This window comes from Bos javanicus, chromosome X (genome assembly GCF_032452875.1).
Source record: "Bos javanicus breed banteng chromosome X, ARS-OSU_banteng_1.0, whole genome shotgun sequence".
Classification (NCBI taxonomy): Eukaryota; Metazoa; Chordata; class Mammalia; order Artiodactyla; family Bovidae; genus Bos; species Bos javanicus.
In genome coordinates, this window is record NC_083897.1 from 15,117,519 (window position 1) to 15,128,260 (window position 10,742).

Below are 10,742 nucleotides of genomic sequence, written 5' to 3' on the forward strand. Positions count from 1 at the left end.
AGGATTTGCATCCTGTCTTTCTGTCTCCAAATCTGGTTCTTCTTCCACTCCATAGGAGAGTATGGGAGCTTGAAGACCACGTATTCTCATGAAAAGACATTATTGTAGTCTCCTGAAGGCTGCTGGAACATGGCAGGGAGATTTTTGAAGAGTTATACTGTTTGACTATTACAGCTCCAGGAGCTTTTCAGCAGTGCTTGGCCTTGAGGCCTTAATCTGTTTTCACTCAGGATGATGGCAAGTAATTCATTCTGTGACCCACATGAGAATATTCTGTTGCCACCATAGGCCTTGGATGACCTGATTCAGGAGTTCTCTCCACTCCAGTTTCTTAATTTCCACTCAGTTAGTCTTTCTTTCACTTGCACATTCATTCACTCGTTCATTTGTTCAACTCTGTTGAGTATACCTTAGATGCCAGATATTAGGTAAGGAGTTGAGGATCCATTGGTGATGAAGCCATCGTCTCTTTTTCTGTAACTTGTGGTTTTCTAGTGTATTCAGAGAAACCCAGTAGATAATGGCAATGTGGTAGGGTAAGAATAGTGATACCACTACAAATTGATTTATAGCATGGAAATTTTGACCAGAGTGAGGGGATGAGGTCAGCTGTGAAGGTTTATCGTTGTAGGAATCAACATTTCCTGGCTCCCAGGTACCCACCTCCCCCTTCTTACTTTTCCTATGTGTAGCAAATACTCACAGTCACTACTTTATTTTCTAAATAGGAATTTTTTGTTGGGGGAGGTCAGGGTAAGTAGTTCATCATATGAATCATCAATCAGCATCTTTAAAGAAAAATATAATGCCCAAATACTCTTTCCATTGAAATTCTGGGAAATATACTAGGAAATTAGCCACAACTGACTAATGCAATCCCGTCTAATAGAAATTGTCCCATACTAATATATCTGATCAGTTTAGAGAGATTTGATTGCCTTGGTACATAAAAAAGTAAGTGGGATGCATTCTTTATTAACCTGCTTTGTAAATAAATGTCCCTGCATTAGAAGATAATCTTTAAGTGCTGTCTTCTATACAATACTCTTCCTGTCCTTCTCCCTAGGGGTAGATGCCCATGTACACAGGAGTGACTTTTTCCTTTCTCTAATTTCCCTAGTTGAAAGCTTGCTTTCACTGGATATTTTTCTTGTAACAGACCAGATACAGAAATTCACACTGTGGTGTAAACGGATGAAAACAACTTAATGCTGTACCTTTCATAAGATATTTGCATTTTAATGAAGACCAATTGGTCAATTTAAAGACATAAGTCCTTCTTTTAAATTTTTCATGCCCACAATCAACTTTTTAGAAACTAGTGCACAAGTCCCTAAGTCTCACACCTTTCAGAGTTAGAATTCTCATGGGAAAATGTCAGGCACCAGTAAACTTGATCCAGGGGAAATACTTTAGGGTAGAAGTAGCTCTTTCTTTTCCCCATCAAGTCCCAACTCTGGCATGCTGCTTGGGGTGACATCTGTAATTTCTCCTTACTTCTGGAAGTGCTTTTGACTCAGCCCATCTCTATTTCTATACAGTCAGCCACTGCTCAGCCCATGCAGAGAGAAGTTAAGAACGGAACATAGACTTCCATGATCTTTGAGGTATGAATGGGGAAGATATTGTGTGTGCTTAGTCACTCAGTTGTGTCCAACTCTTGGCCACCCCATGAACTGTAGCCTGCCAGGCTCCTCTGTCCATGGGGATTCTTCAGGCAAGAATACTGGAGTGGGTTGCCATGCCCTTCTCCTGGTGATCTTCCCAACCCAGGGATCAAACCCAGGTCTTCTTCACTGCAGAAAGATTTTTTACCGTCTGAGCTACAGGGAATTGTTACAGTGCTATTGGACAATTGACCTGATTCTGGTTGGTTGGTTGGTTGAGAATCAACCTTTTCTCACACAAGAGTTCTGTGAATAAGTAAGCTCATATGTCAGCTTACATGTTCAAGTGACCACATGTGGTCTTGCACCTCTTTGAAGATAAAAGGGTTGTGGGGAGATTGCTGAAAGATGAGTAATGATAATAATGGCTTACCATGCTTTGGACACTGTGCTAAGGGAATTATATGTCCTCAGAAACTCCATATGAAGTACTGCCATTTTAAAACAAAACTGAAATTCAGATGGATTAAATACATTTCTGAGATCACACAGTAAATGTAAGAGAGAGCAATTGAGCTTCAGTCTTGTACTTTTAAAACTGCCTTACAATACTGCTGTACTTTTAAAACCATTATAACAGCACTGCTACCCATGGGAGTGGGTAGATGGATATGTGAGTATTTCAAATTGGAAGGAGATGCAGGTTTGAATAATGTCCTTGGGGTGATAATGGACAAGATGTGCCCCACGGACACTAAGTGTCCCAGTCCATTGTGATTCAGTGAGACAAGAATCCTTGCAACTGTTGTCTGGGGCTATGTTGTGCAGGGTCCAGAATGTTGATCCAAAGAAGGTATCCTTTATCCTCTATCTGCTGCTGCTGCTGCTAAGTCGCTTCAGTCGTGTCCGACTCTCTGTGACCCCATAGACGGCAGCCCACCAGGCTCCTCTTTCCCTGGGATTATCCTCTATCTGGTACTTCAATTATTGAAAACCAAGTTTCAGAAGCTAAAGAAGTTTTCTGAAAGTGTAAATGAAAATATTTTTGGAATTGTACAGGGGACTTTAGAGATAAATCACACACTAAAGCCAGAACAGAAACATATTTAATCAAAGTAATCATTCAGCTCGACGAAGCATTAGATGAGGTCTACTGTGAATTGTTTTCCCTTTGCACGTCACAGAGAAAACATCCAGTATTGTGATTACCAAGGTAATTTGTCTTAAGGTTAATAGGTGGTAAGAAAAAAAAATCACGTTTTGTTGTGTTCCATTCTACAGTGGCCAAAAGGTTCTGTTTGGCCTATATAGCATTTACAAAGAAGGTACTGGTCTAATAATCCCCAAATGACAATCCTGGTAACTCCACAAAATGACTTCTATTGTTGGATGGAACAAGGGAGATTCTAGGTAATAATGGAGATGATTACCTGTGTGACGCTCCTTGGCCTGGGAAACCAGGGGCTTGGATTTCAATTTCAGTTCTCCCACTAATTAATTGTGTGACCTGAAGACAGTCATCCAGTTGCTCTTGAGATCAGTTTTCTCACTTATAAAATACGGGAGTTGCAGTAAAGTTCTTGACTGCCTTCTTTGCCACCTTTTTGTATGTGTGTTTATTTTTTAAAAAAGATTTCACTGCTAATATGTGGGTCTTTGCTCATTGTACAAATGTTAAACAATACCAAAGTGCCCCTTCAGCCTTCTACTTCATGTCTCTTCGAAGATAGAAATTATATCTGTAGTGTAATCTTCTAAATGATTGTCATGTCTCTATAGACAAATAGATATATGTGCATAGTTTTGTGGGGGTTATTTTGAAAACATATACTGTAAAGCTGTATGTGATGTTCTGCAAGTGGATTTCTTTTTTGTTCGATAGCGTGTCTTGGGGATATTTTATGTCAGTACATATAAACCTGTCTCAGTTTTTATAACTGATGCATTGTATGAGTATACCATCATTTGCTTAGCTATTTTTAACTAATAAAAGGTTGTTTACAAATAATCACAGTTACTATTCTGCAATGGACAACCTTAAACATCTCCTTGTACGGATGTGCAAGTGTTTCCTTAGAGTTTATTCTCTGACATAGAATTGCTGGGTCTGAATATTTCAGTTTTATTAAATACTGTCAAATTGCTGTCCAAACCAAGTTACACACATGCTAGAAGTTTCATTGCAACATTATCAACACTATTTCATTTGCTGGTCTTATGGGTGAAAATAGCATAGCTGCTAACTTATAAATTTGAACAGTTTTTCTGTGCTAATTGTCTATTTGCATTTCCTTTTTTTTTAACTTGCTCATTCATATCCCTTTCCCATCTCTTTTAAAGGATTCATTATACTTTGGTGGTATTGATAAAAAGGATAACTTTATGTTCATATAAATGTATATGCTTATAACTTTAAAATCATAACTGGATTATAGTTACATAATTGTAGATTACAATCTCATTTCTTAACTTTGCTTATGGTGAATATTTTATTCAGAAGTTAAAAATTCTTGACCATGTTAAATTTATCCATTTTTTTTTCTTTATGATTTCTGGGTTTTAAGTCTTGCTTAAAAAGCCTTTCTCTCTTTTTACAGTATTTTTGCTATATTTCTTCCAATATAGTAATACTTTTGCTTTTTCATATAGCTCTTTAATTCATTTGGAATTTGTGTGTATATTGTGAGGCAGAAATTTTTCTCTTTGTCTTTAATATCACTTTCATTCTGTGCATGTGTGTCTACATATATTTTTTCCCCAATCACCAAGTGTCCTAATAACATTTATCAAAGAATTCATCCTCTCCCCACTGATTTGATTCCTTGTTAATCACATACTGAGTTTCCATTTATTGACATGGATCTATTTTAAGACTCTATGTTATACTTCATTGATCTCTTTGATTATTCCTGTATCGATATTACACTATCTGAATAACTGTAGTTTTTATTAACATGTTTTGATATCTGAGAGAATGAATTTTTTTCTGATTTTCCTTTCTAAAATTGTCTTGGTTATTTTTGTATAATATCTTTTCTGGGTGCATTTTAGAATCAACTTCACATTCTACAAACATTCCTACATGCAATTTTATTGTAATTGCATTTAATTTATAGAATAATCTGAATAGAAATCACATTTCTATAATAGAGATTCATCTCACTCAAGAAAATTGTAAGTCTCTTCATTTATTCAGTTCTTCTTTTAAGACCTTTAGTGTAGAGTTAGAACTTAAAATAGATTTTGGAAATGTGTTACTAGATTTCTTCAGGTTTGAATATTTTATTGTATTTCTCCTAAGTACTTCGTTTTTTTTCCTATTGCAAATGAAATTTGTTTTCCTATTACATTTTCTGATTGATTGTTTTGTTGACTTTGTTCATTTAAAAAATATTATTTGAGTGCCTACAATGTGCCAAAATGCCCTAGGAATTAAAAGGGAACAAAGCACTTTTACTTTTGAGTTTCAGTATGCTTTCATTGATTTATTTGGCTTTTTCAAGGCAAACAGTTATATTTTTGTCTCTTACTTCCTAATAATAGTATTTCTTACTTATTTTTCTTCCATCCTTGTATTGACTTGAACCTCCAGTACAATGTTGAGTAAAAGTGATGATATTTGCATTGTTTTATATTTCTTACTGCCAAAGCCTTTGACTATGTAGATCACAATAAACTGTGGAAAATTCTTAAAGAGATGGGAATACCAGACCACCTGACCTGCCTCTTGAGAAATCTGTATGCAGCTCAGGAAGCAACAGTTAGAACTGGACATGAAACAACAGAATGGTTCCAAATAGGAAAAGGAGTACGTCAAGGCTGTATATTGTCACCCTGCTTATTTAACTTCTATGCAGAGTACATCATGAGAAACACTGGGCTGGAAGAAGCACAAGCTGGAATCAAGATTGCTGGGAGAAATATCAATAACCTCAGATATGCAGATGACACCACCCTTATGGCAGAAAGTGAAGAGGAACTAAAAAGCCTCTTGATGAAAGTGAAAGAGGAGAGTGAAAAAGTTGGCTTAAAGCTCAACATTCAGAAAACTAAGATCATAGCATCTGGTCCCATCACTTCATGGGAAATAGATGGGGAAACAGTGGAAACAGTGTCAGACTTTATTTTTCTGGGCTCCAAAATCACTGCAGATGGTGACTGCAGCCATGGAATTAAAAGACGCTTACTCCTTGGAAGGAAAGTTATGACCAACCTAGATAGCATATTCAAAAGCAGAGACATTACTTTGCCAACAAAGGTCCATCTAGTCAAGGCTATGGTTTTTCCATTGGTCATGTGTGGATGTGAGTGTTGGACTATAAAGAAAGCTGAGTGCCGAAGAATTGATGCTTTTGAACTGTGGTGTTGGAGAAGACTCTTGAGACTCCCTTGGACTGCAAGGAGATCCAACCAGTCCATCCTAAAGGAGATCAGTCCTGGGTGTTCATTGGAAGGACTAATGCTGAGGCTGAAACTCCAATACTTTGGCCATCTGATGCCAAGAGTTGACTCATTGGAAAAGACCCTGATGCTTGGAGGGATTGGGGGCAGGAGGAGAAGGGGACAACAGAGGATGAGATGGCTGGATGGCATCACCGACTCGATGGACATGAGTTCGAGTAAACTCCGGGAGTTGGTGATGGACAGGGAGGCCTGGCGTGCTGCGATTCACGGGGTTGTAAAGAGTCGGACATGACTGAGTGACTGAACTGAACTGAACTGAACTGAACTGATATTCCTTACTTTTATGAGATTTCTTCAATCTCATCATTAAATGTGATTTTTGTTGTATGTTTATGGTAGATACTTTTCACAAATTAAGGGTACTTGATTCTCTTCCAAATTTACCTAAATTTTTTTTGTTAGGAAAATGTTGCTAGGGCTTCCCAGGAGGTGCTAGTGGTAAAGAACCCATCTGCCAATGCAGGACACATAAGAAACGTAGGTTCCATCCCTGGGTTGGGAAGATACCCTGGAGGAGGGCATGGCAATCCACTCAAGTCCTGGAGAATCCCATGGACAGAGGAGCCTGGTGGGCTACAGTCCATAGGGTCACACAGAGTTAAACACGACTGAAGAGACTTAGCACAGCACATGTGTGCTAAGGTATATTCCCCAAAATTCAGCAGAACTTAAAGTTTCATGGGATCAAGCCAATGAATGAATTTCTAAGTTTTCAGTTATCTATTGACACCAATAGAGACTTTTAAAGAAGTTTGTCTTTTAGCAATGACTCTAATTACTCACTAGCATACATACTTAAGTATTAATTTAAACAAAAATCTAAAAAATTTTAGAGTGTAAATATGGTTGAATCATATATAAGAACTCTGAGGAACCACAGAAGAAATACCAATAAAATTTTAGTGGCAAGATCAAATAAGCTATAAAATAGAAATTAAACTCCAAGATAATATAAACAGAACCTTGGAGAAAGACAAATGAAAAATGTGAAAATTCTTGAGATTAATTAACCCAAAGGACCACATTCAAATAGTCAGTGAGGTATAATCAACATGGGTAAGCATAACTTGAAAATATTTGTTACAATTGTAAGCTCGATGAAGTGAATAAAAGCAACAACATTTTATTAATACTAAAAAAAGATCTGCTAGAATGGTGTGTGTCATATTGAGAATGACTGGATTCATGAAATAATTTGGGGCATCTATTGAGGTGATCATATAATTTTTGCTTCAATCTGTCAACTGCATTAATAAATAGTATTATGCCATATTTGTTTTTCAAGAAAAATCTTACTTATCATGACTCATGATGTATTTTTCTTTTAATACATTGCTGGATTGGAAGTGCTAATATGCTATTTGGTATTCCACATCTATGTTCCTAAGCAAGGTTAGCCCTCTTTTTTCTGCTATATTTGTCCAATTTTTGGCATCAAAGGTATGCTAGTATTGCAAAATAAATGAGAAATATTCTTTTTTTCTGTGCTCCAGAATATTTTATGATACACGCAAATGTTTTGTTTCTTAAGAATTTTATATAACTTGCCTATTTAAACTTTGGGGCCCTGTGCTTATTTTAAGGGTAGATCTATGATTACTTTTCAGATTATTGGTACATTCAGATTTTCTACATCTTCTTGAGTCAATTTTAGCAATACATTTTTTTTCCTAGAAAATAATTCATTAAGTATCGATTTTCAAAATTTTAGTGTAATAAAATTAAATGTAATTATATTTAGTACAACATAAAATATCTTCCATATATTTACTTATTTTAGCTATTATTTCAAACATTGCTAATTTATGCCTTCTATCTGTTTTACTTCTTCAGACTTTTCCAAAGGTTTATCTAATTTTAGTGGCTTTCTCAAATAAAGTGTTTTAGGTTTTATGGATCAACATTATTTATTGGTATTTTTGTTTGTTTTTTGTTCTTGTAAAAATTTCTTTAAATTATGTTTTGATATTTATATTTACTTTTTTTTGGTTTTATTTTATTTTATTTTATTAAAATTTTATTTTATTTTTAACTTTACATAATTGTATTAGTTTTGCCAAATATCAAAATGAATCCGCCACAGGTATACATGTGTTCTCCATCCTGAACCCTCCTCCCTCCTCTCTCCCCATACCATCCCTCTGGGTCGTCCCAGTGCACTAGCCCCAAGCATCCAGTATCGTGCATCGAACCTGGACTGGCATCTCGCTTCATACATGATATTTTACATGTTTCAATGCCATTCTCCCAAATCTTCCCACCCTCTCCCTCTCCCACAGAGTCCATAAGACTGATCTATACATCAGTGTCTCTTTTGCTGTCTCGTACACAGGGTTATTGTTACCATCTTTCTAAATTCCATATATATGCGTTAGTATACTGTATTGGTGTTTTTCCTTCTGGCTTACTTCACTCTGTATAATAGGCTCCAGTTTCATCCACCTCATTAGGACTGATTCAAATGTATTCTTTTTAATGGCTGAGTAATACTCCATTGTGTATATGTACCACAGCTTTCTTATCCATTCATCTGCTGATGGACATCTAGGTTGCTTCCATGTCCTGGCTATTATAAACAGTGCTGTGATGAACATTGGGGTACACGTGTCTCTTTCCCTTCTGGTTTCCTCAGTGTGTATGCCCAGCAGTGGGATTGCTGGATCATAAGGCAGTTCTATTTCCAGTTTTTTAAGGAATCTCCACACTGTTCTCCATAGTGGCTGTACTAGTTTGCATTCCCACCAACAGTGTAAGAGGGTTCCCTTTTCTCCACACCCTCTCCAGCATTTATTGCTTGTAGACTTTTGGATTGCAGCCATTCTGACTGGTGTGAAATGGTACTCATAGTTGTTTTGATTTGCATTTCTCTGATAATGAGTGATGTTGAGCATCTTTTCATGTGTTTGTTAGCCATCTATATGTCTTCTTTGGAGAAATGTCTATTTAGTTCTTTGGCCCATTTTTTGATTGGGTCATTTATTTTTCTGGAGTTGAGCTCTAGGAGTTGCTTGTATATTTTTAAGATTAGTTGTTTGTCTGTTGCTTCATTCGCTATTATTTTCTCCCATTCTGAATGCTGTCTTTTCACCTTGCTAATAGTTTCCTTTGATGTGCAGAAGCTTTTAAGGTTAATTAGGTCCCATTTGTTTATTTTTGCTTTGATTTCCAGTATTCTGGGAGGTGGGTCATAGAGGATCCTGCTGTGATGTATGTCAGAGAGTGTTTTGCCTATGTTCTCCTCTAGGAGTTTTATAGTTTCTGGTCTTACGTTTAGATCTTTAATCCATTTTGAGTTTATTTTTGTGTATGGTGTTAGAAAGTGTTCTCGTTTCATTCTGTTACAAGTGGTTGACCAGATTTCCCAGCACCACTTGTTAAAGAGATTGTCTTTAATCCATTGTATATTCTTGCCTCCTTTGTCAAAGATAAGGTGTCCATATGTGCGTGGATTTATCTCTGGGCTTTCTATTTTGTTCCATTGATCTATATTTCTGTCTTTGTGCCAGTACCATACTGTCCTGATAACTGTGGCTTTGTAGTAGAGCCTGAAGTCAGGTAGGTTGATTCCTCCAGTTTCATTCTTCTTTCTCAAGATTGCTTTGAGGTTTTTTTGTATTTCCATACAAATTGTGAAATTATTTGTTCTAGCTCTGTGAAGAATACTGTTGGTAGCTTGATAGGGATTGCATTGAATCTATAAATTGCTTTGGGTAGTATACTCATTTTCACTATATTGATTCTTCCAATCCATGAACATGGTATATTTCTCCATCTATTAGTGTCCTCTTTGATTTCTTTCACCAGTGTTTTATAGTTTTCTATATATAGGTCTTTAGTTTCTTTAGGTAGAAAAAATATGGAACGCTTCACGAATTTGCGTGTCATCCTTGCGCAGGGGCCATGCTAATCTTCTCTGTATCGTTCCAATTTTAGTATATGTGCTGCTGAAGTGAGCACTGTTTGTCTTTTTTATTAAAGGAAAATTACAATGTTGTGTTGGTTTCTGCCATACAGCAATGCAAATCAGTCATTATTTTTATATATATATATATATATATATATATTCTCCCTTTGAGCCTCCCTCCCCTCTCCCCCATATTTAAAACTTTGATATCTCCTTTAAGAGCCATTTTGGCTGTGCTCCATGGGTTTTGCTATATGATGCAATTTTAATTTTGATATTTTTGTCTTTTTTTAACAGTCATTTTAGCTTTATTTATTTTTTAAAATATAAATTTATTTATTTTAATTGGAGGCTAATTACTTTACAATACTGTATTGGTTTTGCCATACATCAACATGAATCCGCCACGGGTGTACACGTGTTCCCCATCCTGAAGCCCCCTCCAACCTCCCTCCCTGTACCATCCCTCTGGGTCATTCCAGTGCACCAGCCCCAAGCATCCTGTATCCTCCATCGAACCTGGACTGGCGATTCGTTTCTTATATGATATTATACAAGTTTAAATGTCATTCTCCCAAATCAACCCACCCTCTCCCTCTCCCACAGAGTCCATAAGACTGTTCTATACATCTGTGTCTCTTTTGCTGTCTCGCATACAGGGTAATCGTTACCATCTTTCTAAATTCCATATATATGCGTTAGTATACTGTATTGATGTTTTTCTTTCTGGCTTACTTCACTCTGTATAATAGGCTCCAGTTTCATCC

At 36.5% G+C, this 10,742-nt stretch overlaps 1 non-coding gene across 1 annotated transcript; it reads right to left on the reverse strand.

The window, feature by feature from the left end:
- Positions 1 to 9,921: 9,921 nt before the first annotated feature.
- LOC133243646 (U6 spliceosomal RNA) lies at positions 9,922 to 10,028 on the reverse strand. The gene has a single exon (XR_009735187.1). It is a non-coding gene; the product is annotated as a U6 spliceosomal RNA (small nuclear RNA).
- Positions 10,029 to 10,742: the final 714 nt, after the last annotated feature.